Raw genomic sequence first — 9,287 nt, forward strand, 5'->3', positions numbered from 1 at the left:
AGTAGTATTCCATTGTATTTATATATACCACATCTTCTTTATCCATTCATCTGTTGATGGACACTTAGGTTGTTTCCATGTCTTGGCTATTGTAAATAGTGCTGCTATGAACATTGGGGTGAATGTATCTTTTTGAATTAGAGTTTTGTCTGGATATATGCCCAGTAGTGGGATTGCTGGATCATATGGTAGCTCTATTTTTAGTTTTTTGAGGATCCTCCATACTGTTCTCCATAGTGGCTGTATCAATTTACATTCCCACCAACAGTGTAGGAGGGTTCCCTTTTCTCCACACCCTCTCCAGCATTTGTTATTTGTAGACTTTTTGACATTGACATTTTTGAAGGTCATAGGCCAGTCGTTTTGTAGAACGTCCCTGTCTGGGACATTGGGGACATTGCATTTGTCTGATTTTCCTCATGAATAGATTCAGGTTAAGCATCTATGGAAGAAATACCACAGAAGTGATGGTGTGTCCTTCTCTATGCAGTATATTAGGATTTGATTTGTCCATTTGCCCCATTCCTGGTCATTTTAACTATGATCACTTGATGAAGCATTATCTCTCTGTTTCTCCTCTGTGAAGTGATAACTTTTTCCTCTGTCATGAATGTGTATTTTATGGGTGGTTACACTGAAACTACACAAATATCCTGTTTCCTCACGGAACTTTCACTGACTATCTCATCCATTGAGGATTCTGGCCTGAATCAACTGTCCTGATTTTAATAATTTTTTTCATATCTATTTAATTAATTTATTTATTTGGTTGTGCCAGGTCTTAGTTGTGGCATGCGAACTCTGTTGCAGCATGCACACGGCATGTAGTTCCCTGACCAGGGATCGAACCCAGGTCCCCTACATTGGGAGCGCAGAGTCTTAACCTCTGTGCCACCAGGGAAGTCCCTTAATAACTGCTTTAAATAGATACTGAACAGGCTGAAAAGGTTGCTTCTAACATACATGTGAAGTGGGAAGAGTAACAATGAAATGCACATCCATGTAAATTTCAACCAGGCTCAGAAAGAGATACATCCGCATATGTGAAACCCCAGCACGTTCCTGCCTGGGGATAAACATGGATTGTTCAAAGCTGGGGATGGGCGTGGGGGGCAGGAGGGCAGCAGGGAGGCCTGGGATGGTGGGGTCTTTGAGTAACTAGATGGGGAGACGGATAAATTCCAGAACTACTCAGGTGGTGAAACTAATAGGATGTGGACGGACCAGTTAGATTTTGAGCCTGGGGAGGAGGGTGGAGGGCGAAGCGGGGGACTGGGCAGAAGGAGATGCTGCCCTTTGAGACCCTCAACTGGGGCTGATGAGCCCTCAGGGCTGGGGATGTGAGTGTTGAAGGGCAGACACAGACTCTCTGGGACAGCTGGACATTCCAGACCAGGGCAGGGCTGCTCCGGAGTTTCCAGTAGGCCCTTGAACTGGCAAAGGAGCTGAAGGTGGCTCCCAAGAGGCTCACGTGCGTCATGGAGTGGCCAGGAGACTAGCTCTCCTCTCCTTTGGCTCAAGCCTCAGCCTGGGATAGGGTGGAACAGAGAAGGGTCATGTGTTCTACCATCAATGGTCTTAGGAATCTGGAGGAAAACAAAAGGTTATTTAAGAGATCTAATCCTCTTTTGAGACCCAGAACACATTGTTCGGTATGAGTTTTGATACAGATAAGAAGGAACATGATACTTAAAACAGATTCAAGTGATGGGGGTGTATTGGTAAACAAAGATTGCTTCTGGCACTGTAGAGTTGATAATTTGAAAGCTTAAGATATGAGGGAAATTATCAGATACATTCATTTAATGTTCTATTTTTATTTTTTATTTATTTATTTTTTGTGGTAAGCGGGCCTCTCACTGCTGTGGCCTCTCCCGCAGGCCCAGCGGCCATGGCTCAGGGGCCTAGCCGCTCCGCGGCATGTGGGATCTTCCCGGACTGGGGCACAAACCCGCGTCCCCTGCATCGGCAGGCGGACTCCCAACCACTGCGCCACCAGGGAAGCCCCTAGTGCTCTATTTTTAATGTTGATATGAAACGAAGATGGCTTTTTAAAAATTTTATTTATTTTGTTTATTTTTTTGGCTGCGTCAGGTCTTAGTTGTGGCTCGCGGGGTCTTCATTGAGGTGTGCGGGAACTTTCTTTGCAGCAAAGGGCTCTTTTTGTTGTGGCACATGGGCTTCTCTCTGGTTGTGGTGCACGGGCTTCTCTCTGGTTGTGGTGAGCCGGCCCCAGGGCTCTGTAATTTGCTGCACACGGGCTCTCTCGTTGAGGTGCGCGAGCTCGGTAGTTGTGGCCTGGAGGCTTAGTTGCCCTGCGGCATGTGGGATCTTAGTTCCTCGACCAGGGATCGAACCGGAGTCCCTGCATTGTAAGGTGGATTCTTTACCACTGGACCACCAGGGAAGTCCCTGAAATGGCTTTTTCATTAAGGCTTTTACCTTCAGAACACAGTGTCTGGACTTTAAAAAGTTATTGGCACATCCCATCCCAAAGATCTGTACTGTTCTAGGGTGTGATAGCTTAGAAGTGAGTATAATTTGAACATAATGCCTTTTTAGAGTGTCAAATTCAGAACCAGGCAGATCCATCTCCTGACCCTAACCGTGGTCCTAAAGTAACTTGCTTGAGGAAATTGGATCCCAAAGATTACAGGTGGGGAATTTTGAAGTGTGTCCATATTCCATTGGAGAGCAAAGAAGCCCAACTAAAAGAATTGTGGACCAACTGACATGACAACTGTGGACTGAGCAAAACTTCTTTTTGAAAGGGCTGTCTTATCTTGAAGATTATGACTTTGGAGGCACTAAGGTGATTGGCAGGGGAAAGAATCAGAACACGTGAAATTCCTTAAAAAATTATTGACAAATAATTTTGCCTATGTTACACATTTAAAAAAAAAAACCTTTACACTTTGTGCAAAAAAAAAAAAAGAGAGAGAGAGAGATCAAAGATAATTGCATCTTTCCCCTTCATCCACCCAATCAAAGTGCCTTCTCCCTGTTACATACTTCCACACTAGCTGGAGAGGCTGGGACATTCTTCCAATGCTGCTCGGATATCCTTGGTCCACATGGAGTCCAAATTCACCTTTCATTCCTTTCATTCAGCAAACAAGTATTTATAGAGCACCTTCTGTGTGCCAAGCATTGTTTGAGGCTCTGGGGACCAGGCAGTGTAGAAGACAGACAGAAAAGTTCTGGCTCATATGGGACTGACATTCCAGTGAGGAACAGATAGACATGTATAAGAAGGTGATAAGTGCTAGGGAAAATAATTAGTGCAGGCCAAAGAGGTGTCTTGAGTGGAGAAAGCGTGGGAAGGTGGCCAGGGGAGCCTCATTGTGATATTTGAACAGAGATCAAAAGAGGTGAGGCAGAAGCTGTGTGGACATCTATGGGAAGAGCATTCCAGGAAGATGGAGCAGCAGGTGCAAAGGCCCTGAGGCAGAACTGTGCCTAGTGGAGCAGAAGGAGTGAGCAGGAGAGTGAGTGGGAGGAGAGAGGAAGTCAAGAGGTGATAGAAACGGGTCATGCAGGGCATTGTGGGCCACTCTAAGGATTTTAGTTCTTACATTCTGTGAGATGGGAGCCATGAGAGGGTTTGTACAGAGGAGGGATAATGCCTATGCCCCCAAACTGGTCCCTCCATCTTTCGACCTGGTTATAGTTCCACCCAGGCTGAAGCCCTGTCTTTCTCACCTCCCAAGTCTCACCTCCATCTGGCTCCCCTTCCACCTCCAGCTCCATCTCTCTCTCACATCCCCATTTTTATCTCGTTCAGTGTTTCTAGGAAAGATAGGACACAACAAATGAACACAAATACACAATACCAATAGCATTCCAATATGGTGAAAGCATCCAAGTAGGAAAAGATAAGAAACAGAGCTTCTATCTACAAAAGCAGCCATCTTTGGGACTTCCCTGGTGGTCCAGTGGGTAAGACTCCACACTCCCGATGCAGGGGGCCTGGGTTCGATCCCTGGTTGGGGAACTAGGTCCCACATGCATGCCGCAATTCAGATTCCACATGCCGCAACTAAAGATTCCATGTGCAGCAACTAAGACTCAGCGCAGCCTAAATAAATAAATATTAAAAAGAAAAAAGCAGCCATCTTTCTCCCCCAAAGAGAATAACCTTAAGGAGGAGGGTGTGGTCTGTTTCAAGAAAACTCTAAAACTTTACTAGGAGGTTAAAATAAGACTTGGATTAATTAACTGATATGTCATGTTTATGGATGAAATGACTGAATTTTATTTTATAATGTCAATTATATCTAAATTAATATACAGGTTTTGTTTTGTTTTGTTTTTTGGTTGCATTGGGTTTTAGTTGCAGCACGTGTTGAGGCATGTGGGCTTCTCTCTAGTTGTGGCGTGCAAGCTTTGTCTCTCTAGTTGTGGTGCGCAGGCTCCAGAGCACGTGGGCTCTGTATTTTGCGGCAGGCGGGCTCTCTCATTGAGGCGCGGGAGCTCAGTAGATGAGGCATGCGGGCTTGCCCCTCTGCTGTGGGATCTTAGTTCCCCAACAAGGGATCGAACCCACGTCCCCTGTATTGGAAGGCGGATTCTTAATCACTGGACCACCAGGGAAGTCCCTCTCATCAGACTTTTGAGAGCAATGCTTTAATGCAAGAAGAAAATGGAGTGACATGTTTAAAGATATTTTAGCAAAGAAAATGGGAGCCAAGGATTTTATATCCAGCAAAATTGACTTTCACATATAAAGGATATAGACTGTTATCAACATGTGAGAGCTAAGGGAAGATGGTTTGCATGAGGTCTTGAGGATTCCATTTCAGATAAACAAATGTCTAGAAAGACATGTGTTTATGACTGCAAAGAGTGTGAAACATAACATTACTTGTAAACCTAAGACCGAAGGGCACTAAACAAAGAAGGGTGACGTATGTAATGGATAAATGTTCTCTCAGTGTAGATGCAGTACAAATATATCCATATGATGGCAAAAGGGGAGAGTATATGCAAGAGATACTTTAAAACAGTTTTAGTAACATATCGATGGTAGTATTTGCATTGTTTTTTGAGACCACTGTGTGAGCAGTGTTCATTAAAGCAAATGAATGATTCTGAGACATTGTAATTATGTTTTCATCTGTGTTCTTAAGAACCAGGATTTTTATGGAAGAAAGAAGAAACAGATAGTATTAGTATCCTATTGCTGCTGTAACAAATTACCACAAATTTAGTGGCTCAAAACATTAATTGATTATCTTACAGTCCTGGAGTTCAAAAGTCCAACATGGGTCTCACCAGGCTAAAAATCCAGGTGTCCTCAGGGTGGCATTCCTTCTGGAGTCTCTTGGGGAGAGTCCATATCCCTGACTTTTCTAGCTTCTAGAGGCCACCTGCAATCCTCAGCTGGTGGCCCCCCTTCCAGCAATCACAACACTCTCACCTCTGCTTCTGTCTTCACATCTCTTTCTCTGACTCTGACCCTCCTGCCAACAATTATAAGGACTTTTACGATGACATTGGGCCCACTGGAGAATCCAGGACAATCTCCCCATCTCAAGATTCTTAACATAATCACATCTGCAAGTCCCTTTTGCCATGTAAGGTACCATTTTCATAGGTGGCAGAGGTTAGTATATGGACATCTTTGGGGAGATGTTATTCTACCAACCAGAGAGAGGTTGAGTAAAAATCATGTAGTCCTGAAATTGAACTGGAAATATGAGAATGAATTCATAAAGTATTGTACATAATAGAATATGGACATATATATCATATGTATATGCATAAATGTACATGATAATATATTACATACACATTATAATATATTATATACAGATTATATCATGACATATAATTGTGTGTTATATTATAGGACAATATATTATATGTTCTCTCTGTATTATATATACAGATATTATATAATATATATATTCCCCTCCTTTTAGCTCTTTTTTTTTTTTTTTTTTTTTTTTTTTTGCGGTACACGGGCCTCTCACCGCTGTGGTCTCTCCCCAGGCCCAGCGGCCATAACTCACAGGCCCAGCCGCTCCGCAGCACGCGGGATCCTCCCGGACCAGGTCACGAACCCATGTCCCCTGCATCGGCAGGTGGACTCCCAACAACTGTGCCACCAGGGAAGCCCCCTTTTAGCTCTTTTGACCAAGAAAGTCTAGACACATGGCCAACCCAATAGCAAATGAGCATTTCTAACACCCAAATGAATATAATTTTGCCACCAAAAAAAGCCCCCAGAGTTTCTGGCTGATGCCAGGTCTGGGACAGGAAATGTCCAAGATGTGCCTGGAACATCTGGTCATAGGAGACAGCAAGAAAACTATCAGAGTTGCTCCAAAAAGTTCCAACCAGTAGAGGCTCCCACTGGCCAGGTGGGCCCACCAGTGAGGATAAAGGATTGGAGCACAACATATTTAAATCCATAAGCTCATAACTACTTAAAGAAATAGCCAGCCTATAATTATTAGAGAAATGTAAACCAAAACTACAATGAGGTGTCACCTCACACTGGTCAGAATGACCATCATCAAAAAGTCTACAAATAGGGTTTCCCTGGTGGCTCAGTGGTTAAGAATCCGTCTGCCAATGCAGGGGACACGACTTTGAGCCCCGGTCCAGGAAGATCCCACACGCCGCGGAGCAACCCTGCGCCACAGTTACTGAGCCTGGGCTCTAGAGCCTGAAAGTCACAACTACTGAAGCCCGTGCGCCTAGAGCCCATGCTCGGCAATAAGAGAAGCCACCACCCACCGCAACGAAGAGTAGTCCCCCGCTCACCGCAACTAGAGAAAGCCTGTGTGCAGCAATGAAGACAAAAGGCAGCCAAAAAAAAAAAAAAAAAAAGTCTACAAATAATAAACTCCGGAGAGGGTGTGGAGAAAAGGGAACCCTCCTACACTGCTGGTGAGAATGTAAATTGGTGCAGCCACTATGGAGAACAGTATGGAGGTTCCTAAAAAAACTAAAAATAGGTTTATCATGTGATCCAGCAGTCCTGGGAATATATCTGGAAAAGACGAAAACTCTAATTCAAAAAAGATACATGTGGGACTTCCCTGGTGGTCCAGTTGTTAAGAATCCGTCTTGCAATGCAGGGGACACCCATTCGATCCCTGGTGGGGAACTAAGATCCCACCTGCCGTGAGGCAACTAAGCCTGCACGCCACAACAACAGAGCCTGCACACTGCAACTACTGAGCCTGCACACCACAAGGAAAGATCCCACATGCCACAACTAAGACCCAATGAAGCCAAAAAATAAAAAATAAATAAATATTAAAAGGAAAAAAACCCAAAAGATACATGCACCTCAATGTTCATAGCAGTACTATTTACAGTAGCCAAGACATGGAAGCATACTAAGTGTCCATCAACAGATGAATGGATAAAAATGTGGTATATATATGCAATGGAATATTACTCAGCCATAAAAAAGAATGATATATTGCCATTTGCAGCAACACGGATGGACCTAGAGATTATCATACTAATTGAAATAAATTAGACAGAGAAATACAAATATTATATGATATCACATATGTGGAATCTAAAAAAATAATACAAATGAACTTATTTACAAAACAGAAACAGACTCACAGACATAGAAAACAAACTTTTCTATGGAAAGGGAGGAGTGAATTAGGAGTTTGAGGTTAACAGATACACACTGCTATACATAAGATGGATAAACAACAAGGACTTACTGTATAGTACAGGGAACTATATTCAATGTCTTGTAAAAACCTGTAATGAAGAAGAATCTCGGGAATTCTCTGCTGGTCCAGTTGTTAGGACTCCCCACTTTCATTGCCAAAGGTGTGGGTTCAATCCCTGGTCTGTGAACTAAGGTCCCACAAACCTTGCAGCGTGGTTAAAAAAAAAAAAAAAACGACTGAGAAAGAATATATATATACTCTTCATTGTGGTGCATGTGGGTTTGCTGTCCACCAGAAGCTAACACAATATTGTAAATCAACTATGCTTCAATCAAAAAAAGAACCAGCCTAATTTATCACTTTCAGAGGATTATGGGGGAATTAATTCACTATTTAGGTAAGTAGTCTCTAAAGGGAAAGAATCAAGCACTCCTACATGAATGTGCCACTAGGTAACCACTAGGTAACCAAATGGAACCTAAGGGAAACATCTGCAAGGGAAGAATTTTAGCTAATAAACAAGGACGAAATTCGAGGAGGAGGACATCGCTATTCTGCATTCACCACCAAGTTAGTTCTCAATGGCTGCTGGCCTCATGCAAGGAGAGACAAAGAGTGTGAGCCTGATGTTGATGGGACGAACAGCACCCACAATCGGGCCAAAGGCATCAAACCCTAGTCTAATCCCAGTTCTGGAAACAACTGCAAATTTGCCTGGAAGATGAAGGACAGAGAACCATGCCAGCGTGCACCACGAGGATGGGATCAGAACCACCCAGACCGTGGGAAACAGCCTGCGTTGTGCAATCGATTTATTGCAAGGCAGGGAAGGGATAGAGGGGAACCCATGAATTAAGAGACTTAAAAGATAAATATATATATATATATATTTTGCATGTGCAAGACTAAACCACAGTGTCTAGAGATTCAAACTTCCATGATAAACTATTCAGAAATGCCAGGCAGTTACTATCACACAAGTCACAACAGTGGTTCCTTTGCGGAGCGAGGAGGCACTGTGATTGGGATGCAGCCTGTTGGAGGGGCTTCTGGGGTCGCTGGTGACATGCTCTTTGTTGACCTGGGTGGGGGTTAAAATGATGTTTGCCTTCCAGCTGAGCTTCTCACACTCAGCGCTATCAACATTCAGGCCAGATGATTCTTGGTTGTGGGAGAATACCCCGTACATTGCGGGATGTTTAGCAACATCCCTGGCCTCCACCCACTAGAGACCAAGGACAGCCCTTCCCCCCACTCCATCCTGACAATCAACATGTCTCCAGTTATTGCTGAATATCTCCCAAGGGACAAAATCGCCCCTGGTTGAGAACTGCCCCTTAGGAACTCCTTAAGTTATACATTTATTTTTATGTGGTTTCTTGGATCTAGCTTTCTGTGTATGTGTGCATTTTTAAATTTTTTTAATTTAATTTTTATTTCATATTACAGTAGAGTCGATTTACAATGTTGTGTTAGTTTCAGGTATACAGCAAAGTGATTCAGTTATACATATACACGTATCCATTCTTTTCCAGATTCTTTTCCCATATAGTTTATTACAGAATATTGAGTAGCATTCCCTGTGCTATACAGGGTAGGTCCTTGTTGCTTATCTATTTTATACGTAGTAGTGTGTAT

The 9,287-nt window shown here is 43.3% G+C and overlaps 1 non-coding gene across 1 annotated transcript; it reads left to right on the forward strand.

Moving 5' to 3' along the window:
- Positions 1–1,568: 1,568 nt before the first annotated feature.
- Positions 1,569–1,685, forward strand: LOC117312024 (small nucleolar RNA SNORA40). The gene has a single exon (XR_004526202.1). It is a non-coding gene; the product is annotated as a small nucleolar RNA SNORA40 (small nucleolar RNA).
- Positions 1,686–9,287: the final 7,602 nt, after the last annotated feature.

Source organism: Tursiops truncatus, chromosome 3 (genome assembly GCF_011762595.2).
Source record: "Tursiops truncatus isolate mTurTru1 chromosome 3, mTurTru1.mat.Y, whole genome shotgun sequence".
NCBI classification, from domain to species: domain Eukaryota; kingdom Metazoa; phylum Chordata; class Mammalia; order Artiodactyla; family Delphinidae; genus Tursiops; species Tursiops truncatus.